This window comes from Antechinus flavipes, chromosome 4 (genome assembly GCF_016432865.1).
Source record: "Antechinus flavipes isolate AdamAnt ecotype Samford, QLD, Australia chromosome 4, AdamAnt_v2, whole genome shotgun sequence".
NCBI classification, from domain to species: Eukaryota; Metazoa; Chordata; class Mammalia; order Dasyuromorphia; family Dasyuridae; genus Antechinus; species Antechinus flavipes.
The window spans coordinates 383,816,090-383,842,564 of NC_067401.1; positions in this window are offsets into that span (position 1 = coordinate 383,816,090).

Below are 26,475 nucleotides of genomic sequence, written 5' to 3' on the forward strand. Positions count from 1 at the left end.
AAAGACATGTCTATTCTAAGGGTCTATGTGATAGGAGATTCGAGTTATTTATTCTCTCCAAATGCCTTGGAGTGGTTTTTTTTATGTTCCCTTATACTTTATTCTCCTCAGAGCATTTCTAAATCCCTGTCAACTGTCCAAAAGACCCACCAAATGATATTGTCTAGAAAGACAGACAGGTAGAGTGAAAGGAAATCACGGGAGGTCTAGGTTCAGATTTTATCTTGGACATTTACTAGTTGTAGAACATGGTCAAGGCATTTAATCTCTCCTGGTTTGCTCATCTGAAAAATAGGTATAATAATACTCAGTGAATGAAATAATGTCTGTATAATGCTTTGGAATTCTTCATAGAATCATAAGATTTGAGAGTTTATAAAGGATGTCAGTAGTAATCCAAAGTGTTGTGTTATATAAAGTCCCATCCAAAGTGTTATGTAAAGTCCAGAACACATGTATGAAAGGAATCTCCATTATCATCCAGCTCTTTAAAAAGAGCCCCAAAGAGGAGGAGCCCATTAATGCTCCTGTTCCATTTTCAGACAGTTCTAATTGCCAGGAAGGGTTTTCCTGACATGAGACTACATTAACCTCTTTACAACTTGCACCCTTTGCTCCTGTTTTTGCCCTGTGAAATCAAGCAGAACAAATCTAGTTTTTCTTCCACATGACAGATCTTCAGATACTTGAAGACCATCCCAATGTTCTTTCCCAAAGCCTTCTCTCCAAATTAAACATTTCTAGATGTTTAAGATCCCTCACCATCTTGGATGTCTTCCCTGGATAATCTCCAGGTTATCAAGGTCCTCTTAAATCTTAAAGTGTTATATAAATGTCAGTCCTTATGAGATGTACTGGTCATGTTTACAGAGCCCATTCTGTTGTTCAATCATGTCTGACTCTCCCTGACCCCATCTAGGGTTTTCTTAGAAAAGATACTGAAATGGTTTGCCATTTCCTCTTCCAGTTCATTTTACAGATGAGGAAACTAAGGCACACAGGGTTAAGGGACTTACCTGGAGTCACATAGCTAATAAGTATCTGAGGCCAGATTTGATTTCAGGAAGATGAATCTTCCTGTTCTATTCACTGAAACACCTAAATACCCAAGAGTCCATTCTAGACAAAATATTTGTCTAGAATGAACATGAATTTTCTCTTTGGTAAGACTTTCTCTTTACTCCATACAACATTTTACCAACTTTAGTGCTCTCTATTTTCCCTTTATTCCCACCTAGACCCCCCCAAAAGTACTTTCATGACAAAAGCATACTATCAATCATTTATATTTTTTGTGACATATATTACCTTTCCTGGGGATATTTGCATTAAATTTGCATTTAAGCCTGATTTCTCTGCAAAGCTATGCATCTGGGACATTGCTATGCTTGAGACAGCACCAATAATGTTAAAATCTGATCCATTCTCAAATGCCCCATTCAGATACTACCTCCTCATGAAGTCTTCCCTAATTCATAAAGCTACCCCCCTAGTTAAAAGTAATCTCTCTTTCCTATTACCTACTCTAACCCATTGCTTGTCCTTTCTTAGGACACCTATCACAACATAGACACTTAACTCTCTTCCTAGATTGTCAATCCTTTCCTTGAACCTTAGTAAAACACTAAGCACCTTACTTAGTAAATGGTTGTTGAATGAATCAATGAACTCTTGTCAAGTAGAAGTAATGAGATAAATTTGCTACAAAAATAAATCATAACTACGAAGACTGAATATGGATCAAAGCCTAGTACTTTCATTTTTTGTTGTTGTTTGCATGTTTTTTCTTTCACTTTTTGATCTGATTTTTCTTTCACAGCATGACAAATATGGAAATATATTAGAAGAATTGCACATGTCTAACTTATATTGAATTAGTTGCTGTCTACAGGAGAGGATGGTGGGAAGGAAGGGGGAAATTTTGGAACACAAGGTTTTGCAAAAATGGATGTTGAAAATTCTCTTTGCATGTATTTGGAAAAATAAAAAACTATTAAAATAAAAAATAATTCATATAATTCATTACAGGGTCAAAAAATTGGATTATGCATTGGTTTGGTACTATGGCTTCCTACTGAGTAATGAAAAAGATAGAATCTATAATCTATGAAATGATGTCTATACGTCCATCCCATTGGGCCACGTGTCTCCCAGAAAGCTATATCTGGACTCTCTGGGTCAAAGCAGAACCTTCCTTAAAGGTTCAAGATATGTATTTTGTAAATTAGACTGTGATTTTATTTATTTGCAGAATTCCCCAGGAGGAAATATTACCATCTTTGAGACTTACATTCTTAAAAAAAAAAATCTGGGGACACTAAAAAGTTAAATTACCTTCCCATGTTGACACAATCAACATGTATAAGAAATTGGACTTGCACTCAGGTTGTTTTGCTCTGATGTCAGCCCTCTGTTCCTTGCCTCATACCGACTCTAAGCAAAATTAATAAATCATCTCCCAAACTAAAGTACTCTCCACCAGCAAGTCAGAAAGGCCAAGGCCAACCTCTGAGGTAGCCCCAGGTGCAAGAAGCTTTTTAGGGAGTGGGGAGAAGTACCACAAAATTGGGGTAGAAAGTGATGAGATATAAGGTTGGAGATCACTTACTATGAACTGAAGAAACCTCCTTTCCTTCCACTGTACCATATTGCCTCCTATTTGTTTCCTCTAATCCCTCATTTTACAGATGAGGAAATTGAGGTTGAGAAAGATTAAATAATTGGCCCAACATCTTTTCAGGTACATGTTCAATCTATCTGCTTCTTCTTGTGATGGAAATGTAAAAAAAAAAAAAAATGCCAAAGTATTTTGGCGAAAGGGGAAAATATAGCAACACTTCTGACAAGACAGCCTACCGGAGCTGTCCAGAGCCAGTCCCTCGACAGAGCTATTATCACACTCCTAATTAAGGAGTCAGTGTGGAGAAGATGAGATGGAAAGGACTGAATGACCGGCCATCAAGAAAGGCACAAAGGGGCAAGATGAACTGAGGAAATGAGGGGAAGAGGGAAAAGAGAGCAATCTCCAAGACAGAGGCCAACTAAAAGGACAAGGACGGGGCAGGACAAGGACAGGCTGATCTCTTGCTGATAGAAATGCAGCAGCATCTGAGTGCCATCCTAAATCAAATCTTATTGTCAAAAGCAGATGCAGTCAAGCAGCTTCTCTTGCTGGGAAGTGACAAAGAACGCTTTGGGTGAGATGGACTCAAGAGCCCAGAGTCCCAGTCAGTGTATCATATGACCTGGGACAAAGCATGTAAACTGTCTGGATCTCAGTTTCCTCGTCTGTAAAACAGGATGATTTCTGCTGATCCCTCCCTCATAGGGATAAGCCACAAACAAATGAAATCAGAGATGAGAAAGAACTGCACTCATCACCTTTCTCAAACTCACCCTGATCTCTCACAATTTAGGGGTCATCTCCGAATGACCAGCAGGCGATTTCTCCTTTTTGTTTGCAGTTCTACATGTATTGGGCTGCCTTAATGGAATATTTCATTATTCTCTTTTTATATCTATTCTTCCTCCTCTGTCTTCACAGGATATTGTGGAATTCAACCATAGTAGGATTATAGATATAGAACTGGAAGGACCTTGGAGGCTATACAGTCCAGCCTCCTCATTTTATTGATAAGGAAAGATCCTTGCCCAAGATCATACAGTTTTTATGAACTAGAGGTGGGATTTGAACCCAAATCCAGTGTTTCTCCCACTGTATCATACTGCCTCCTCTTCATCTCCTCTAATCCCCCACTTTACAGATGAGGAAATTGAGGTTGAGAGAGGTTAAATAATTGCCCCAATATCAGGAAGATAATGAGTGGTCAAGCTGGAAATTAAGCCTAGATCCTCATTCAAAAACCAATATTTTTCCTCCTTTTCTTTCTCCAATACTTCAATAAACTCTGTGTGTGTGTAAATACAATGAAATGAATTAGACAAATACAAATGCTGCCTTTGATAGTCTAAAGTATTAGCTAAAGATAAAGAGACTGAAACAGCAAGGTTCAGTGGCTTGCCCAAGATCATGCAGCTAGTAAAAATGAAGCAAAATATTACAGTGTAAGGTGAACTGGACTTTGAGTCAGGAAACAGATTTAAGTCCTATCTGGATCCTTACATTTATAAGACAGGCCGAGGGGTGTCATGGCTAGAACAATGGACCTGGAATTAGGAAGACCTGAATTCAAATCCAGCCTCAGATACTTACTAGCTGTGTGACCCTTGGGCAAATCACTTAATCCCACCAATTGTAAAATGGGCAGCAGAATGGCATCTACCTTGTCTGATTGTTAGGAGGGTGAAGTTAGATAGTATTTGTAAAGCACATGCCTAGAACATAATAGGTATTCTATAAATGCTTATTCCTTTCTCCTTTCCCTTGTAATTTAGTGGGACTAATTTCTGAGCTCCCTCCCAGCTCTAACATTCTAAGCTCCATCTCCTGGCTTCAAACCATTCCATGATGTCGCTCACAGTCTTAGTTTGTAGATGGAGACATAGATGTGGACATTGTGATTGTGGTGTGATTCTTCATTTGGGGTTTTCTTGGAGTGGTTTGACATTTCCTTCTCCAGCTCATTTTACAGATGAGGAAACTGAGGCAAACAGAATTAAGGACTTGCCCTGGGTCACATATCTAATAAGTGTCTGAAGCCAGATTTGAATTCAAGAACACGAGTCCTCCTGATTTCCAACTGACAAACATAGAAAATATGTAGATTAATAAAAAACTCATAGCTCAAGAGAGGTATATGCACACATATGTAAACATGTTATAGAAGACATTTAAAAGATAAATAAATATGAAGACAATATGTACATTTACATTATATACCATAATGATCTCCTTGCTGTCACCCACATGGGACACTTCATTTCTCCTCTCTATGACTTTGCCATGACTGATTGAGGCTTAGAATGCTCTCTGACCACAACTGGACCTGGAATCTGGATTCCTACAAGATTCATTTCAAATGACATCCTCCAAAGGAGACCTTTCCAGTTCTTCGGTACCTTCCCCTTCCCTTTACTTCTGCTTTGTATGTGTCATGTTATTGCTCCCATTAGAACGTAAGCTCCTAGAGGACAAGGACTGATTTCACTTTCAATTTTGTGTCCCTAATGTGCAGCACAGGGCCTGTTTCCTTCTGGGTGCTTAGTAATTCCTTATTACTTAATTGATTGATTCCAGCATGGCTGAAGAGGAAGTACATAAGTGAGATGATGAATGAGAATAGTCTAAAGGTACATTAACCAGCCAAACAAGGCCAGGAGAAAATGTCACTCATTTGGAGGGGTAACCTCAAAGCTTTTCCTTGCTACAGATGGGGATCAGACAGGGCAGCTAAAATAGACTTCCTTAACTCCTCCCTCTCATCCCAGCCTTTTGTATCTGGAATCACATGGGAACATAATCTGACTAACCATACAAATATAAGCATTTGGATTTTTTTCCAAGAAGAAGAAACAAATCTTCCAGAAAAATTCCATCTGTTTACAAATAGACAAAAAAAAAAGGTTCAGGTGGTTTGTATTATACCAACCCCCATGGGATGAGAACTGTACCCTCAATAGACAACATGACTTGTATAGCAAAACCATCTAATTTAAGAACTGTATTTTTTTTGGGGGGGGGGCAAGTTCCCTTTCCTTCCTTCAATGATTCTCTGAAGTCTCAGTGCTCGGAGAGCAAAGGAAACCTCAGGGGCCTGAGCTATATATCTGTTTTTCCTCCTTTCCTTGGGAAGTATTCATGGGCTTACCTTTCAAACTGCTTCATACTTCAACACTCACCACCAATCCTGGCTCCAACCCAACACCCACAAGACATGAAACAAGGAAGTGCCCCCAGATGTTGGTGCCTCAGAGTCACAAAGCTGAAAGAAATCTGAGAGATAATTTGCCTAGCTCCTGGCAAATGTGTACAGAGTGTGTACATATAGGTTAGTATCTGTGAGTGGGAACATATGCCTCTAGGGATCTCGGCAGCCAGGTGGCTCAATGGATAGAGGCAGGATGATCTATTTGCAAATCCTGCCTTACTAGTAATGTGACCCTGGGCAAGTCGTTTAATCCTATTTGCCTCAGTTTTCTCAGCTGCAAAATAAGAAAATTGGACTTGGTGACTGCTAAGATCACTTCTAGCTCGAAATCCATTGATATAAAAACTTGGGAGATGCTGCTAGGGAATGGAGGAAGAACTGACCTTCATATATCCTACTGAGGGAAATGAGCAGAGAAAGGATTTGCCACAGAGAGAAGATAATCTTTCTAAGGATCAATCAATCATTAAGTATTTATTAAGCAGTTACTATGTGTCAGGGACTGTTCAAGGAGCTGAGAGAACAAATATAAAAAAAAGAAACAATCCTTATTCTTGTGAAGCTCCCCTTATATCAGGTTGCTACTCCTGCTATTTTAGAGAGGGTCAAAGGAGATTATGGAATGTACTTGAAATCGAAAGATTTGGATTCAAATCTTATTTACTGCCTCTGATCTCAGGCAAATCATTTCACTTTTCTGGGTCTTGATTTCCTTCCTTGAAAAATGAAAGAACTGAGCAAGATAATATGTCTCTTCCGATTCTTAAATCCTATGAACCTATGGAAGGGCAGAGAAGGGGACTGATGTGTGCTGACTCATGCCTGGAGCTGTCCAGAGCAATCATTGAGTAAAAGATGCCTGGAAGAAAGGAGGAAGGGATGTACCTGTTCCCTCAGTGGCTTCGCCAAGGTTGGTATTATCCCCATGTCAGCTTCTTGGAGACTTATTCCCTCAGGACACTTGCTGAAGACTTTTGCCTCTGGGCTTAATGCCAAGGGGACTCTGGCACCTCACCCAGCCAAAGCCGGAATATAGAAAGCTAAAGAACAAGATAAGGGACAAAGAGACCTGCACAATGCTCCCTGCTCTGCTCTGTGTTGAGGGGCCCTAGGACACAATCTCAGAGACCAGGGTTTGCGTACATTTGGGTATTTGTGTATGTCAGTGTTTATGTCACTACTTGTGTATATATGGGTATGATGGAGGAAAAGCATGTGTGTTTGGGTAAATATACGAAGAGCTGGGGGAGTGTGGTGTGTATCTAGGAATATGTTTATGCATGGGTGTTTGTGTGTGGTATGGTGAGTGAGTGGTGGGTGGGTGAGAATGTGTGTGCAGTGGATGTATGCCTGAAACGATTCTACAAGTCACGTAGTGAAAACTCGTCTCATTACTTTATAGCCATGGGCTGTGGAGGGGGTGTGTGGGTGTGTGGGTGAGAGAGAGAGAGAAGAAAGAAAAAAGGGAAAGAGAAAAGAAAAGGAAGAGAGAGAGAGAAGAAAGAGGAAAATAGAAAGAAGAAGAGAGAGAATTATATATATTTGCGTATTCTTACACACACACACACACACACACACACACACACACACACACACACCCCTACTGTGCACAGAATGTCAGAGCTAGGAGCTTGAAAGTTGGCATAGGACCCCTCTATCAGGATTCCTCCCTTTCTTCCCCTCATAGGTTAGGTTAGCTTCTCCCAGAAAGGAGATAAAAGCATAATGTCCGAGACACCACTATTAGTCCATGGCTGTAAGGTCTAAGCTATATCTCCCTTGATGTAGCTTTCTGATAGCTTCTGGTGATACTAACTGGCTTCCTGATTACCTAAGAACTAAAAGGGCCCTCCCACATGGAATGGGGGGGGAAGGAGGGTTGGGACTTGAAGAATACCTCAAAACCATTCAAGATGCCATACTCTGTCCTCCTAAAAAGACCCATTTTCATATGGAGACAAGATCAGGGGTGGGGCTGTTAAATGTAAGTATTACAGTATCTCTGTTGAATATCTATCTCCTATTTTGGCTAAATAAATTTCCCTTTGGAACCTGAAGAATAACAGAAAAAAATCTCATTTCACTCCAACATAGAACTTGAACTAACAGGCTTGGAATTGGGTCAAATCTCCCCTAACAAAGTTCATTTCATCCAATTTCCACCCAAAATAAGTTGGGGGAGGGGGGAGTGTGTGCATGTGATTATGTGTGCATAAGAAAGATAGACAGCAGATGGAGAGAGCAAGAAAAAGAGAGAAAGAAAAAGCCCATGGGTATGGAAGCTAAGTAGTTGGGTGGGGAAGGGGGGGTTCTCACAAAAGACAATTTATCATCTCCCCCTGTCCCCCCCTGCCCCCATTTCAGTGCTCTCTCTATCTAAGCCCTATGGCAAGCTGTTCCATGCTCAGAGATTCTAAATTTTAGTAATCATGGCACTCTGAGTCCTTCAGAACTTGTTAGAAGTGCCAAGAGATGCCCTAGGTTCTGGTACTGCTCAGATGCTACTTACACCATAGACACCCTGTCCATGGTTACCAGAACCTTTTATCACAATGGAGCCACTACGTATTTTGCATATACTTCTCTATGAATATAATTTTTCTGGTGGAATATAAGCTCTTTGAAGGCAGAGGGCTATTTCATTTTTGTCTTTGTGTTCCCAGTGCCGAACAGTGTGCTTGGCATATAGAATGCTTTTAATAAATGCTCTTTGATTAATTTAATGATTGGCCATTAACAAAGACTTATTTTTAAGAATTCGCTAAGCTAGTGAGATTGTTCAGATTGTGGGAAACTAGATAGTTCAGTGGTTGAAAAGACAGTCCTAGAGTCAGGAAAACTCATCTTCCTAAGTTCAAATCCATCTTCAGATGGATTTCTTCATTTCTTAGCCTTGTGACTCTAGGCAAGTCACTTAACTGTGTTTGTCTCAGTTTCCTCATCTGTAAAATGAGCTGGAAAAAGAAATGATAAATCATTCCAGTATCTTTGCAAAAAAAACAAAACAACAAACAAAATATAAACTAACAATTGTGGTCACAAAAAATCAAATGTGACTAAAAAACCACTGAATATGCATCAGATCTAGTTCTAGGACCAAGGACAATAAAAGGCTTATCCAAGATCAGGCAACTTCAAGGAGGGAAATCAACTCTCCTCCTCTCCAACAGAAACTAGTTCCTGGACCTTTCAGTCACTATGAGCCAATTCCTTAGTGACACATTAACAGTAACAATTGACATTTATATAACATTTAAAATGTTTCAAAGTAATTTACATATATACATATCAATAAAGTCTAAAGTTTTAATACTTTTAAACTACACTAAGACTTTTGGGACAACCTCTATTAACTTTTTTGAGCTCTATAACAGTTCTGTATGGCAAGTCTTCCAGGTGTTTGCTGTCATTTCCATTTTACAGATGATAAAAATAACTTTGAAAAGCAACTTTATGGTAACAAGAACTACTTATTGTTGAAGGTAGAGTTTGAACCTGGATTTATCTTAATTCTAATAATATTTTCATCTTTAAAAAATTTCTAGTAGTGACTGAATGTAGATCACAATATAGTATTTTCACCTTTTTGTTGTTATTTGCTTGCTTTTTTCCTCATTTTTTCCTTTTTTAATCTGATTTTTTTTGTGCAGCATAATAAATGTGGAAATATGTATAGAAGAATTGCACATGTTTAACCTGTATTGGATTACTTGCTGTCTAGGGGAAAGGCTGGGGGGAAAGGAGGAAGAAAATTTTGAAACACAAGTTTTTGCAAGGGTGAATGCTGAAAACTATCTTTGCATACATTTTGGAGATAAAAAGCTATTATTATTTTTAAAAAGATAAAAAATTAATACATATAAATAAAGTATATGACTTTGTTTAATAAAACAAATTTTACTTGATATTTGGAATGATACAGTAACCATGCCTTCCCTACATGCCGCCTTTTCTTCCTTCTATTTGTAACTTCCCATAAGGAACAGAGATTCCTCCCTCCCTAAGAATAGAACTAAAATCCAGTGGCTACAATAAAATTCTTATGGACCAGCCCAAACTTCCTAAGCCCTTTCCAAGTATCCTGGTCAGGATGATTTTTCAGATTCCTTCTCATCTTTTGGAAGTTATGTATTCTGTCAGGTCCCTCTGCCTCTCTGGCTGACATTTCCCTCTTTGCTCATTTCTCTTTGCCTCTGTGTAACAAGGTGCAGGAGGCTGTAGGAGCTGACAATGGAATTACCTGTAACTCCAGATTCTGTCAATCTCCATTAAGAACCCAGGGAGAAAACAGTCAAAGCTGTGGAGGCATCTTGGTGCTGTTATTGCCATCAGGTTTGTTATAATAGCAAACAAAACAACCTTCCTGTTCCACTCCCACAGGGAAGCAGGGAGAGCAACCTGTTCTGGGTGGAGACTCATCCTGGCCCTCAACTCGGAGCTACGATGACATGCTGGCAATTCTTAAGAGCCTCGGCACCCAGAAGATCAGCAAGGCTGGGGAAGGGATGTGAGAAAGGGAAAGGAAAGGAAGGGTCCCAAAAGAAGGAATAAACATGAGCAAAATCATCCTGATTGTGGTTTGTTATAAAATTTATGGAAGCAGGTATCAGAGTAAGTACTAACTGGCACATCTTGAGTTACTTCTTTCTTATGGATATGTCTCCATTTTTTTCATCTGTTGCTATGGCCCTCTATTGGTGAATAGCAGAACCATGATGACCCATTTTTTTTTTCAATTTCCTGAGGACTAGAGTTAAAGAAATGAATGAAGAATAGGAAAAAGTCAGGGAGAGATGGAAACAGAAAGAAACAGACAGAGACAGAGATAAAGACCAAGACAAAGAGAGAGACACAGAAAACAAAATATGACCCAAAATTGTGAAGAAGAGACAAAAGGGGAGGGTGAAGTAGAAGAAAGGAAAGAAAAGATGGGTAAAGAGGGAATAAACCAAAAAGACATAAGGAGAGGAAAGAATTCTTTCATTCCCATTTATAATCTTGGAAGCCACCAAATTATGGCCCCAGAATTGCCTGCTCCCATTCCCCATTCTTTATGATCACAGAATCACTGAATATCAGAATTAGGTCTCTTGAAACTCTATTATTCAGAATTGGTATATGAGTTGGTGGATGAATCAGGTGAGTTCAGAGTTCAAGTACTATAACTTTGATTTTTTTAATGAGAGTTGGGGGCAACTGACATTGGTCACAATAAGTCATCTGAGCCAAAACTGGATTGTCCTATCCTCAGAGAAGTCTTTTCTCCCAGGGATGAATTCTATGATATAAATTTTTCAGAGGACATGAGACTCCTGCTTGAACATGACATGGTAGAAAAGCCTTCACAGTCTGGCTCTAACCTATCTTTCATAATGGATTTCATATTACTCTGCCTCCCACTCCATGTTCTGGACTCTTTGTACTTTGTTCATGATATTTCATCTTCCACCTCCTTGATTTCGCACTGATTCTGAACAAGACTGAAACATACTCCCTCCTTACCTCCAGCTCTTAGAAAGTCTAGCTTCTAGCAAAGCTCAGTTCAAATGCCACTTCTTAGGAGATGCCTTTTCCAGATCTCAACCTCTTGTTCTTAATGTCCTTTTCCCAAAATTTATATATGTATGTATATACACACATATGTGTGTATGTGTAAATATACACCAAAGTTATATATTATGTATATGCCATATATGTAATATACTTTTATATATACATATGTAGAGTATGTGTTTATATACATATATAATAATTTATACATGTACTGTGTATGTGTGTATATTTATTTTGTTCTAATTTACCTGTGATTATATCGTTGTGTTTCCCCCCCCAATAAAATGTCAGCTACTTGACAGAGGGAACTGTCTGTTTTTGTTTTTATCTCTCCAGAATTTAACATAAATCTTTGCCTATAGGAATCTGTAAATAAATGTTTGTTGATGATGGACAGATTTGAAATCAGTGAACATAGGTTCAAATCTTGACCCTGCTGCTAATTAGCAAGGTGATCTTGGGCAAATCTCTTATTCTTTCTGGACCTTACTTTGAGGTTTGATAAAATGACTTCTAAAGTCACCTTGACTTCTAAAATTCTGTTTTATCACATTTGTTAAAAAGAAACAAAAAAAAATTCCTGCCCCCAAAAAAGGAGTTTTTCTCTTTTGGGGGCTGAGATATTTAAAAATCAAAGTTATCCATTTGGGCACTTTAGGGTTCAAAGCATAAGGATGGTTAAAATAACTTTGAGAGCTCCCTCCTGTACTAGTTTGTATGACTTAAGCTAAGCCCAACCATATCAGCCAAAGCTCAACCATATGGATACAGAGATCAGAGCCATTGGTTCCAGGAAGTTAAAAAATTGATGAGCTCTCAAAGGGATATATTGGGGAAATGATTGGACCTTCCTCCTCCCTTGAATTGCACCAGGATCCATCATAGTTTCTACTTCCTTTATTATCAGCAGAGCTCTTAGTGTGTTTGTCATTAATCAAGGGTTTGTCAATAATCAATTATTGAGTAGGTGCTAGCTAATGAATAAATGAGTTTGTCTCTTCCACCTTATAAATATGGCTTCCTTCTGTCCTCATAGGAGAAAGAACTTAAAAAAATTTGCTTATCTTAACAACAAAAAAGGACCCCCTAAAGGGTGGTATCAGAAAAAGAAAGGCCATAAACATTTGTTAAATATTTATGACTTGCCAGGAACTGTGTTAAGCACTTTACAAATATTTCACTTAATACTGACAATTATTATCCTTATTTTACAGATGAGGAAACTGAAATGTGCAAAGATTAAGGGATTTGTCCAGGGTCACACAACTAGGAAGTGTCTTAATCCAGATTTGAATTCAGGTCTTCTTAACTCCAGCCCAGTACCTATCCACTGTCTTTATGTGTGTTTACAACTCCCTTGTATTTAGTCCCTTCCTAGAGTAAAATGGCTTTAGAAAGGCACCTGAAAATGGAGAGAAGCCATGATGTGAACTTAATCTACAGGATGGAGGAGGCGGAGGAGGTAAAGGATGTCCTGGAAAGTTTGTATGCTCCTGGAGGAGAGGGTATAAGTGAGCTTCAGCCATGGTCAGTGATGGCAATGGTCACCAAGACACATACTGAAACCTGCAATAAAGAGTTAGCTGTGTCCTAAATACCATGGTTAAGAGGCCCGTGTCAAGTCCTTGGAAGCTGCTTCATGAATGACATACTGCCTTGGGATTCTAGTGGACATCATCACAAAAGTTTCAGGTGGATTATGATCCTTGGGATATTGAACAAGAGAGAATGGAGACACTACACTTTCCTTCCTTCTTTCCTTTCTTTCTTCTTTCCTTCCTTTCTTCCTTTTTTCCTTCCTTCCTTCTTTCCTTCCACAAATATTTATTAAATATCTACTGTGTACAGTGAATTGACCTGAGAAAAATACAAAAACAAATAAAATTTCATGCATGTTTTCATGGAGTAAGCTGGTAAGAAATAAGATAGGTACCCCAATAAATATAATACAAATTAGAATATGACAAATGTATAAAAAGAATACAAACAGTTGTGAGATTGAGAGAGAAATAAATGAAATGAGCCAGAGGGAAAGGCTCCTGAAGAAGCAGCTTATCAGTGAAGCAGTAGCTCTACTGGAACCAAATCCAGTGCCAGACACTGCTACCTACCTTAGCCCTCCTCCTCCACCATGGAGCGCTCACTACTTACATGGGCACCTGGAGGTAGCTAATTAAATGCTTATAAAGCTCTTCCAGCCCTGGCAGGAAGGAGGCCTTCATTGTGCCAGGTGCTCCTCATAGCTTCTGAAACAGGCACCTGCCAGGGATGATTGAGGCTAAATGGGAGACTGAGGTGGAGGGGAGGAACTGGGCTCAACAGGACAGTGTCATCTCTGTTCCCAGAATATACCATGTTTCTCTCTATCAATCAACCATCCATCAAAAAGCATTTGTGGCAATAGTTCATACTGGTACCTCAGGATAAGATTTGCAAAGGGCTTTACTCATGTGTTAACTCATGTGACTTGTAGGGAGATGCTCTTATTATCCCCATTTTGCAAATGAAAAAACAAAGACTGAAAAAAGTTAAATGATTTGCCCAAACCCCACAATTACTGAGAAAGGATCTGAATTCGGTTCGTGTCTAACGCTCTATCCATTGAAATGCCTACTAAGCTCCCACTACATGACAAGTGCTGTGCGAACTTCTGGACATACAAAGACAAACAGGAAGTATTCTGTCCCCTTGAAAAATGTTACATCATATACAGGGAGGCGATGGATGAATAGATAAAAAATGCAGACAAGGTCATTTCAGGTAGGACACACCAGCAACTATGAAGTTCATGGAAGGCAATTGATTTCAAACTTTTTTGATCATGCTGCCCTATAAATAAAAAATATTTTGAGCCCATATCCACAATATCTTGTCTTGTTCACTCATTTTTCAGTCATGTCCAACTGTTCATGATCCCATATGGGGTTTTCTTAGTGAAGATTAATAGAGTAGTTTTCCATTTCCTTCTCCAGCTCATTTTACAGGTAAGCAAACTGGGGCAAACAGGTTAGGTGACTTTGCCAGGATCGTGCTGTTAATAAGTACCTGAGGCCAGATTTGAATTCAAGAAAATGAGTCTTCCTGCTTCCAAGCCAAGAATCCACTGGGCCACCCAGCTGCCCCTGTATCTATTTACTTATTTGTAATTTTACTTCTGTACTAATTATGTACATTATGGGGCTGTATAATTCCACTGGAGTCAAGTGCTGCCTTTGGGGATATTAATCAGGTATTACTCTAGCTGTATGTCACTGTTCTTCCTCTAGGTGAAGAAGCCTGATCTAACTAGCTTGCCTAAAACCTGATAGAAATGTAAGTTATTACCTCCACACCTTTCCTCCTGTTTTACCTCACATTTGGTATTGCTACCCAACCCTCCAGATGCTACCCAACCTTTAAGGACTCCCTCAGTCAGAAAATTAGAGAGAGGAGAAGAAATGTGAATTAGGCAAGCAGGATTGCCACTAATACCAACAAGAACACCAATCTTTCTCCCATTCCAAAGCTAACTATAAGGTGATACATGATGACAAAGAGAGCCCAGGCTAGTATTTCTAAATTGGTCCTTATGCTGTACATGTAGAATTGACTGTGTCTCTAAAAGGCAGAATAAGATAGCCATGTGATGTCTAGTTATGGTAAAATAGCATGGCTCTGGGCAATCTCTTTAGCAGGGTAAATTTCCCTGCATATTTTCACTGTATTTTATGGATCCTTGAGAACATATAGCAGTTAACTGAGATCTTGGGCATAGAGAATAGCAATGATTTGAATGATAATAATTCTGTGTTATAAGGTCAAAGACAGATGCATCCTTGACAATACCTTTTGAGTGATCCTTCTCAATGCTCAAGCTTGGTTGGATCAGAGATCAATGTCCATCAAAAGTCATAGAGCAAAGGACTATATAAAACCATGTGTACCCCTTGAACTAGCAATATCACTGCTAAGTTTCTATCCCAAAAGAGATTTTTTTAAAAAGGAAAAAGACCTATAGATACAAATATTTATAGCAGATCTTTTTTTTGTTGTTGTTGTTGGCAAACAATTGGAAGTTAGGGGAATTGGGAATGGCTAGACAAGTTTTGGTATATGATTTTGATGGAATACTCTTGTGACATTAAAAATGATGAGCTACATTTTCTTTCCTTTTTGATCTGATTTTTCTTATGCAACAAGATAATTGTATAAATATGCTTACATATATTGGATTTAATATATATTTTAACATATATAACATATATTGGATTGCTTGCCATCTAGAGGAGGAGGTGGGGAGAAGGAGGGGAAAATTTGGAACACAAGTCTATGCAAGGGTCAAAGTTGAAAAAATTATCTGTCCATATGTTTCAAAAATAAAAAGCTTTAATAAAAAAATAAAATATATATAAAAAAGAAATGAGAGCTAGATGCTCTCAGAAAAACCTGGAAATGCTTTTATGAATTGATGCAAAGTAAAAGGAGTAGAACCAAGAGAACATGGTGTATAATAATAGCAATATTGTAAGCTGATCAGCTATGAATGATTAAGCCATTTTTAGCAGTATAATGAACCAATACAACTATGAAGGACTTATGAAAAATGCTGTCTATTCTCAGGGAAGGAATTGATGAAGTCTGAATAAAAATTGAAGCATACTTTAAAAAAAAAACTTTATTTTGGGAGATTTTATTTTGGTCTCTGTTTTTTTTAAACAACACAAATAATATGGAAATATTGTTTGCATGGCTTCACATATGTAATGTATATCAAATTGATTGCTTTCTCAATGGGAGGGGTAGGAAGGAGGGAAAAGATTTGGAACTTAGTTTTAAAAATGAATAATGAAAAGTTTTTTACATGTAAGTGAGGGAAATAAAATATTAAACAGATTTTTTTAAAAAGAAAAGAACAAGTCATGGAGCTTTGTCCCAGTATCCTACTCACATTAAACACTCTTTCCTCCAAACTTATGTAAACTTTTTGTCTATATCACCTACTTGGGGCATAATCATATATTGCCTTACATTGTTAACTATTAGACTAGACAGTAAATCATTTAGGGTTATGGTTTCACATATGTATTTGTAACTCTTACAGATTTAGCAGGTGCAAAGGACAGGTGCACACAAAATAAAAACTCGCTGTAGGAATGAAGAACAAAGTTGAACCAGTCCTGAAAATGTAGAGACTAAGTACTGGAAGGAGTGCTTTGGCATAGATTCTGAGAGCATGCATGATTTGTGGTCATCTTCAGAGATTTCATAGAATAGTATCTTGGTGATTTAATAAACTGTAGGGTTTATCCCTTCATGCTGGTTTTTTGGTTTACTAAGTGGATCTTTCATCCTTGATGGGAACATTCTCATCCAAATCCTCCAGCCATGTTCAGATGCCCAACAAATCTGAATCAATATCAATCAATAATCAATAATCAATACAAAAGTAGGAAAGGTGGATTTAGATTCTGACCCTGTCACCAACAACCTGTGTGCGTTTGGGTAAGTCACTGATGTTTTGGGGGGTCTCAATTTCCTCATCTGTAATGATTTGGTTGGAATAAATGACTTGCAAGGTCTTTCCCAGATCTGCCATTCTTTGTCTATTTGTCTATTCTTCCTTCTTTGTGGACTTGGGGTGGGAAGGGAGCACTCTGTATTTGGGGCACAGTCTCATCTTGCATTTGGCCTTTCATTGAGAAGCAGATCTTTTTTCAAAGGCACCTGGGAAAGCCAGAGCTTCTTTCCTTCTCTCTTTGCCAAGCTTCTGAAGGCATTTAATTAGTTACCTACAGATGTCTGTATCCATGTAGCAGAAGCAGAATGGAAGGCAGCTCCTCACTTCGGATTTAGTGGAACTCCTGCCTCAGAGAAACCTAGTACTCCCTCTGACTTACTTCCTCCTAATTTGATCTCAAAACATCATATGTTTTTCTTATGCATTTACCTTTGAAATGAGGTTGTATTCTTGGGGAAGAGTGGGTAATGAGGTAGGCTATGCAGTGCCAAGTTAAGGGGTTTAGAATATATCCTAGAGGTGATAGGAGGTGAAAGGCTGTGACAGAGGGTTATTTAGAAATTAGGATCTAAGAACAATTTTTTCTACATTTTTAAAGCCCCTAGTTTTAGGTGAGCCTTTATGCTCCTCTAGATGCATCCCTCCTCACTTCCCCTCCTACAGCCACAACACTCAAAAGCAGCAGCCACATCATCTGGTCACTAAGCTGACTAAAGGACCACCTTCTCATAGAAGTTATTAGATTTCATTGTAGTTGAAATCCCAAAGGATTTGGGGCTCAAATAAGATAATATGTAAAAGTGCATTACAAACTTTAGAGTGTTATATAAATACCAATTGTTATTACTACTGTTATTAGGTTGAGAGACCTAGTTTCTAGTCCCAGTTCTGATATTAGCCATGTGATTTTGAACAAATTATTTCAATACTGAGCCTCTGTTTCCTTCCCTAAAAAACAGGATGAGGTACAGAATGATTCCAAAACATTCCAAAGGATTCCAAAGGATCTTAGGGGATATCTAAGACAGCATGGTCTATAGCATACTTAATGGAATGTTAGGCTTTAGAATGAGGAAGGCCTGGGTTTGAATCTCACCTCAGACTCCCTCAGGCTATGTGACCATAGGCTGCCACTTCACTCTTCCTTTCCTCATCTGTAGAAGAGGAATAATAATTGGAGCACTTACTTCACAGAGTTATTGTGAGCAACAAAACAAGATAACATATGTAAAGCATTTTGCAAGTCTGAAAATGATATACAGGGTGTTTAAGGTTATTAAAGCTTAAAATAGTACTAAGATTTTTGGAATTTGTGTGTGTGAGAAAGAGAGGGGGGAGGGAGGGAGGGAGAAGGAAGAAGAGAAAGAGAGGGAAGGAGAGAAAAAGATTGAAGAAGAGAGAGATTAAGAGAGAGAGAAAGAGAGGGAGGAAGGGAGGAAGAGACAGAGACAGAGAGATGGAGAAACAGAGACACACAGAGAGATTGAGACAAAAAGACAGAGAGAGACAAAAAGAGAGACAGAGAGAGAACAGAATAATATGATAGAAGTCAATCAGCTTATTCTATAGCTAAGGAAACTGAGGCTGATGGTTACTAGCCCCAGTTCCCAGCAGAAGGCAGCAGACATGAGCCTCCAAGCCTTGGGTTCAATGCTCTCTCTACCTCTATCTCTGTGGAGGTCTCTTCCATTCCCACTGATGGATTTGCATTCTCTGATTTGGAGAGTTCACCTGAATTTCCCCACTACAGGCTGGACCTAATTTGTCTTGCTCATGACAGGGCTGCTCTGGAGCTCTGCTCAGACTATGGAAACAAGTGAACAATTCAATCCAATAAACATCTATTAAGCACTTCTACTTGCACGGCACTGGCTTAAGAACCCGGGGTCCAAGGATGAAAAGCTTAAGTCTGTGATTTTCAGTTTCTTCCAGTTTCGAGGCGTGACCCGCACTCAGCCCGGCAGGATGCCCCTTGGAGGCTCCAGGGAGAAGACATGCAGGGAGAGAAAGGCCCTGGCCATCGCCAGCATCCCCACCTGGGCTCCTACAAGCTGGGAGCCTGACCCATTTTGAGGGAGACGGAGAACAGCAGCACAGCTGCGTGGGTGTCTGTGCGAGGCAGGACTGGGAGGGGCCCGGGAAGAGGGAATGCGCTTGCCTCTCAAGGCTGGCGCAGATAGAGCGGCAGAGGCGCTGAGGAGGGGCTCGGACTTCCTGAGGTCCGGCCCACACTTCTCCCTCCACCTCCCGCTGGCGGGACTCCTAAAGGCTGGAAGGCCAGTGAGCCTCCGGTGGTCCCCCGGCACTGGTTAAGCTTCTGGAGCCCTTCTGCATTTGGACCATCAACTCCGACTTATCCAAATCTCCAAGAGCAGTCTGGGTTCCAGGAACCGCCAATCTTTCAGGGGGTCCATGAAGTTAAAAACACTTTCAGTTGTTTTCAATTCTAATATGGTAACTATCAATGGATTATAGTCCACATAAACAAAAGCTCTTGGGAGTGCTGAGGATAAAGGTATCCTGAGACAAAGATGTGTGAGACCCATTGAGATAAAGTCCTGCGAACTGAGTCAGCATCGATCATCATACTGGTAGAGTATTGCAGTGAAGAAAAATGTGAGTTTCTGAGTTTGAAACTTGCCTCAGATACTAGCTATGTGACTGATAAGCCATTCATTTCTCTAATCTCAGATTCCTCATACATCCCTACATTCAAGGAGTTTTGTGAGGATCAAATGAGAGAAATACATACATACATACATACATACATATATATATATATACATACACACACGAACCTTAAAGTACTACATAAATGCCAGTCAAATCAATAAGCATTTATAAAATACAATGCCAGGCTCTGTACTAAATTCTGGGGATACTTAAAAAAGGGGGGCTGGGAGGAAGAGTTCCTATGCTTAAGGAGTTTACAATCTGGGATACATTGGAAATGATCACAGAATGAAGGCACTAGAATTAAAGGGCATGAAAAGGTTGCTGGCAAAAGGTAAGATTTTAGCTAGTAGTAGTAGTAGTAGGTTTTAGTAATAGTAGTAATAGTTGGCAGTAGAAGTAGTAGCAGTAGTTAACTGTAGTAGATGCAAGTTGTAGTAATAGCAGTAGTTGATTGTAGTAGTAGTAGTTGGTAGCAGTAGCAGTGATAGTTGGTTGTAGTAGGAGTAGGAGTAGTAGTAATAGTAGTATAGTAGTTGGTTGTAGTAGTAATAATGGTTGTAGTAGTAGTAGGTTTTAGTAATAGTAGTAGTTGATTGTAGTAGTAGTAGTTGGTAGCAGTGATAGTTGGTTGTAGTAGTAGTAGGAGTAATAATAATAGTAGTATAGTAGTTGGTTGTAGTAGTAATAATGGTTGTAGTAGTAGTAGGTTTTAGTAATAGTAGTAGTTGATTGTAGTAGTAGTAGTTGGTAGCAGTAGCAGTGATAGTTGGTTGTAGTAGTAGTAGTAGTAGTAGTATAGTAGTAGTATAGTAGTTGGTTATAGTAATAATAATGGTTGTAGTAGTAGTAGGTTTTAGTAATAGTAGTAGTTGATTGTAGTAGTAGTAGTTGGTAGCAGTAGCAGTGATAGTTGGTTGTAGTAGTAGTAGAAGTAGTAGTAATAGTAGTATAGTAGTTGGTTGTAGTAGTAATAATGGTTGTAGTAGTAGTAGGTTTTAGTATAGTAGTAGTTGATTGTAGTAGTAGTAGTTGGCAGCAGTAGCAGTGATAGTTGGTTGTAGTAGTAGTAGAAGTAGTAGTAATAGTAGTATAGTAGTTGGTTGTAGTAATAGTAGGTTTTAGTAATAGTAGTAGTTGATTGTAGTAGTAGTAGTTGGTAGCAGTAGCAGTGATAGTTGGTTGTAGTAGTAGTAGAAGTAGTAATAATAGTAGTATAGTAGTTGGTTGTAGTAGTAATAATGGTTGTAGTAGTAGTAGGTTTTAGTAATAGTAGTAGTTGATTGTAGTAGTAGGTAGTTGGTAGTAGTAGTAGTTTTTGTAGTAGTAGTAGTAGTAGTAGTTGGTTGTAATAGTAATAGTAGTTGGTTGTAGTAGTTGTGATAGTAGTAGTAATAGTAATATCCACTGATAACTCTTACCTCATTTTACTCAGATATTTTCTCCTTTGCTTGGATAAATTATTTGATATCTCTGGACCTTAGTTTCCTCTTATTGAGAAGACTGGACTAGATGGCTTCCGAGGTCCCCAGTCTGGCTCTAATGAATCCTTCCTCTCCTTCTCCCCCTGTCTTTTTCTATCTCTGTCTCTATTTGTTTCTTTCTGTGTGTGTCTCTCTTTCACACACACACACACACACACACACACACACACACACACACACACACACGAGTTTCTCAAGCTTCCAGTGTAATCTCTCTTAAAGGGAACAATGGAGTTTTAGTTTCTCAGTCTTTCCCAGAGGGAAAAACTAATGAAAAAAAATTTCAAAAACTTTATGTGTAGGAAGAGAAGCCAGGGGTCCAAGTTGAACCACACACAGGTTAAAGGAGAGTCCGGGCGTTTTACTGGCAGGGCAGCAGAAGGCAGGAAAGAAGGCTACAGACAATTGGTGTCTCCCACCTCAGAGCAGTCTATTCCTGTTTCTGGATATACATAAGCAACCAGCCTGGAGAGCTGATCTAATAGGACAGTGTCCGGAACCTTTTAATAAGAGCGAAATAACAAATGTAGAGATTGGGGCTTTGGATTGTTTAATTTTTTTTCTCTCTCCTTCCAATTGAATCAGTGCAGCCCCTTAGGCTATAGCAGAGTCTCATTCCCAGGCAGGATCTGCTCCGAGCTGGCTTCCTTCCTCACAGTGCAGATGCTCCCCAACATTCATCTGGAACCTTCTGATTTGCATCTCCAAAGAAATAAAGCAAATTCCACTAAACGCTGTTTATTTTTCCTTCTGTTTTGCCGTAGGCAAACCTTGTTGTGACTCCTGGGATGGGAGTAAGTAATCACAGCCAGCTCTATTAAGCCTGGGGAGGTGGTGATGGAAAAGGGGAGAAGACAGGGTAGAGGAATAAGGGGAGGGGGGTATCATAATCAAAAATGTGAAAATAAGCCCCTATTGGAAATGGGAGGGAGAGGATGGGGTTGGAAAGAGGTTGGAAATCAGAACAAAACCTGCCCCCACACAATTAAAGTTGAATTTACATAACAGTGACCTCTACTGGGTGAGACAGGATCAGTAATTAGACTGGAGAATGGTTAGGGAAACTTTCCAAGTACATTAAGTGACAAAAATAAAAAATCGGGATCCAATTGTAGAGAAGAGGAAGAAACAGATAAAGATAAACAATCAAATAGAGAGAGACAGAGTCAGTGGAGACAAAGATAAGAGAACTAACTGAGAGATAGAAGCAGAAAGACGAAGAGACAAAGACAGAGCCAGATTTCTGTAAGGAAATGGTTCTGACCTATTCTTCTCGACACTTCCACCACTCCTTTCTCACATAAGCCATAAGATCCTAGGACTTAAAACTGCAAATGACCATAAAAGGTCATCAGGAGGAAATGCAAACTAGAGGGAGGCTTAGGAGAGCAGAGGCATGGGGGCTTAGGAGAGCAGAGGCATGGGGGCTTAGGAGAGCAGAGGTATGGGGGCTTAGGAGAGCAGAGGTATGGGGGCTTTGGAGAGCAGAGGTATGGGGGCTTAGGAGAGCAGAGGTATGGGGGCTTTGGAGAGCAGAGGTATGGGGGCTTTGGAGAGCAGAGGTATGGGGGCTTAGGAGAGCAGAGGTATGGGGGCTTAGGAGAGCAGAGGTATGGGGGCTTTGGAGAGCAGAGGTATGGGGGCTTTGGAGAGCAGAGGTATGGGGGCTTAGGAGAGCAGAGGTATGGGGGCTTTGGAGAGCAGAGGTATGGGGGCTTGGAGAGCAGAGGTATGGGGGCTTAGGAGAGCAGAGGTATGGGGGCTTTGGAGAGCAGAGGTATGGGGGCTTTGGAGAGCAGAGGTATGGGGGCTTAGGAGAGCAGAGGTATGGGGGCTTAGGAGAGCAGAGGTATGGGGGCTTTGGAGAGCAGAGGTATGGGGGCTTTGGAGAGCAGAGGTATGGGGGCTTAGGAGAGCAGAGGTATGGGGGCTTAGGAGAGCAGAGGTATGGGGGCTTTGGAGAGCAGAGGTATGGGGGCTTAGGAGAGCAGAGGTATGGGGGCTTAGGAGAGCAGAGGTATGGGGGCTTTGGAGAGCAGAGGTATGGGGGCTTAGGAGAGCAGAGGTATGGGGGCTTAGGAGAGCAGATGTATGGGGGCTTTGGAGAGCAGAGGTATGGGGGCTTTGGAGAGCAGAGGTATGGGGGCTTTGGAGAGCAGAGGTATGGGGGCTTAGGAGAGCAGAGGTATGGGGGCTTTGGAGAGCAGAGGTATGGGGGCTTAGGAGAGCAGAGGTATGGGGGCTTAGGAGAGCAGAGGTATGGGGGCTTAGGAGAGCAGAGGTATGGGGGCTTTGGAGAGCAGAGGTATGGGGGCTTTGGAGAGCAGAGGTATGGGGGCTTAGGAGAGCAGAGGTATGGGGGCTTAGGAGAGCAGAGGTATGGGGGCTTGGAGAGCAGAGGTATGGGGGCTTAGGAGAGCAGAGGTATGGGGGCTTAGGAGAGCAGATGTATGGGGGCTTTGGAGAGCAGATGTATGGGGGCTTTGGAGAGCAGAGGTATGGGGGCTTTGGAGAGCAGAGGTATGGGGGCTTAGGAGAGCAGAGGTATGGGGGCTTTGGAGAGCAGAGGTATGGGGGCTTAGGAGAGCAGAGGTATGGGGGCTTAGGAGAGCAGATGTATGGGGGCTTTGGAGAGCAGAGGTATGGGGGCTTTGGAGAGCAGAGGTATGGGGGCTTTGGAGAGCAGAGGTATGGGGGCTTAGGAGAGCAGAGGTATGGGGGCTTTGGAGAGCAGAGGTATGGGGGCTTAGGAGAGCAGAGGTATGGGGGCTTTGGAGAGCAGAGGTATGGGGGCTTTGGAGAGCAGAGGTATGGGGGCTTAGGAGAGCAGAGGTATGGGGGCTTTGGAGAGCAGGTATGGGGGCTTTGGAGAGCAGAGGTATGGGGGCTTTGGAGAGCAGAGGTATGGGGGCTTAGGAGAGCAGAGGTATGGGGGCTTTGGAGAGCAGAAGTATGGGGACTCTCCACATCTGGGCAGCGCTCTCAGGGAACCTCGGAGCCACAGACGTGACCCAGTGGATCAGCCTCTCCAAATAACAGAAGAGTTTCTGGACTTGGACAAAGAAACCAAGCAGGAACAAGAATCAAGAACAGTGAATAATAGCTCCATGATGTGGATGTATTATCACTGGTAAAGAAATATCTGCCATACCCCTGACAGTCAGGGCTCAACAATCAATAACATTGAAAGATGTGACCATAAACTTCACAACAAGGAGTGGTGCCAAATAAACTGTTCCAAGAAACGTGGAGAGGGATATACTATTGGAAAACTACAAGAACCTCCTCTCGTTGGACAACTCCAAACCTTCATGTGCAGTCCGGCTCCTCAAACTCACCATATCCAAACCAGAATTCATGAATTCTTGAAACCCACTACTCTCTCTAACTCTCCTATTTCTCTCCGGAGCACCAGCATGCTTCTATTCTTCATAGTCTTCCTCGGACTGTCCATAATTGATTACTCAATCTCTATTTCTAGTTAGTCGCCAAATCTCTCCTATCTACCCTTTTCTCTCCACTCATACAACCACCAGCCTAGCAGAACATTCCTGCTTCCAGTTTCTCCCCTTTCCCAATCAATGCTTAAGCAACGCTTCTAACAGGTAAATCTGACCAAGTCACCCTTCTGCTTCTAGGATAAAGTGCCGGGCAACAACCCCAAATCTCTTTGGAGGAATCCTTCCCAAAACAACCCAGCATAACAAGATCTACATACTGTCAATGAATGAAAATGAGTGTGTGCGTGCATACATGCACATGTGCATCCATATATAAATATTTTACTTATATACAATATATACATGTTCTTTTTGGTGGACTTTTAAGAAAAAGGTTTTTCAAATCCCACATAAACCAATATATTTGTAGTATTCCTTTTTGTGATATCAAAGAACTGAAAACAAAGGAGATGCCCGTTGATAAGGAATTTGTTAAACTATAGAACACAAATGTGATAGAATATTTATGTACCATAAGAAACAATGAATATTATAAATACAGAAAAACATAGGAAGACTCATATGAACTGATGCAAATAGGCAAATAAAATAAGCAAAAGCAGGAAAATGATACAATCAAGGACCACCAAAAATAATGGTGGTTGTTGGTCTGTCAGGTCCAACTCTTCATGACCCCATTTAGGATTTTCTTAGCAAAGAGACAGGGGTAGTGTGCCATTCCTTTCTCCAGCATTTTACAGATCAGGAAACTGAGGTAAACAGGATTAAGTTACTTGTCCAAGGTCACATAGCAAGGAAGTGTCTGCAGTCACGTTAGAACTCATGAAGATGAGTTCTTTTCTGACTTCAGAGGCAGTGATCCCTCTCTTTCACTACCTTTTGGTTTTGGCTTTTTCGCCAAAAAAAAAAAAAAGAAAAGAAAAGAAAGTAAATAATAATAAATGCTTGTTGAATGGGATGTTATGAAGGAACCAAGATCAAGCATGGCTCCCAAAAAGGCACTTCTTTGCCAAGGGATGGGGAAGGGGGTGGGGAGTTTGATGTGGAACACTCCACATAATATGGTATAAGGTAATTAATGCTTACTAACTTTATTTGAAAGTATTTTGACCAAGTGTGACCCCCCCAAGAAGAAAATATAAGAAAGTACGTCCCCAGTTTCTTTGCAAAGGATTGGGGAAAAGCATTATTGTTGTGGAACACTACATACAATGTCAGTCTTTTCTTAATATTTTGGTTTTGCTGAATTTCTACACACACACACACACACACACACACAGATACACACACACACTTTTTTCTTCTTTATTATAGATGGCTCTCTGGGAGAGAAGAATACATTGGAAAATGTAGGTGAAAGAAAAACAAAAACAATCAATACAATTTGATTTTAATTAAAGAGATGTTTTTCTTTTTCTTTTAAGTTATCTTGGAGGGGAGTGTGTCAAACCAAGCAATGAGCCAATCCTGGAATTTGTGGTTGGCTGGTTCCCATGACAACCATAGCAACCCATTAGCTGTCTTTTTCTTTCTTCAGTCCTCAGCCACTGGGGTACACCTTGACATTGAGGTTGTGGATCAGCAAAATTAGGAGAAATGTCACTCTGGCTCTGCCCTACCCTCTAACTTGCCTCAGCTGAGGTGCTCTTGGAGAGAGGCTGTTCAAGTCCATTCACCTCCCCCACACAGATCAGGGAAAACAAAAGGAAGGGGGAGTCCCAGAACTGATGGGCTCCCCTTGCAAGGTCGCCCCCAGCCCAGGTCCCTGCCAGCCCCAGCCCCTCTCTGACAGACCGTGCTGCTGCAGGCAGCAGCTGTACCCAGGGAATTAATTACACGCTTGGGATTCTGTTCTCTCGGAGACCAGGTATTAGTTTTTAAAATAGGACAGCAAAGGGGGTGGAAGGGAGAGGGGGAAGAGCCGGGGAAGGGAGCAAACACCTCTGGACTTTCTTCGCTCTTAGCAACCAATGACCGCC